The sequence below is a fragment of the Pteropus vampyrus genome, unplaced genomic scaffold, assembly GCF_000151845.1.
Source record: "Pteropus vampyrus isolate Shadow unplaced genomic scaffold, Pvam_2.0 Scaffold109, whole genome shotgun sequence".
NCBI lineage: Eukaryota > Metazoa > Chordata > Mammalia > Chiroptera > Pteropodidae > Pteropus > Pteropus vampyrus.
In genome coordinates, this window is record NW_011888890.1 from 51,224 (window position 1) to 51,469 (window position 246).

The window sequence follows — 246 nt, forward strand, 5'->3', positions numbered from 1 at the left end:
ATGAAAGGTGAATGACTCATATCATGCAAATGCCAAAGAGACTTCCAACCAAATATCGTCATTTAAACTGGAAAATAAGTTCATAAGCAATCAGTTAATGTCAGCTGTACAAAGTATCCCCTCCCTAATATGTGTGAGCCATGAATGAGTACAGGAAGTTCCTTAGAGAATGCAGAATCAGAGAAAAAGAAGTTTGAAATAATCTATAGCCTAATACCTGCCCAGAAATGTACCAAGTGAGATGCA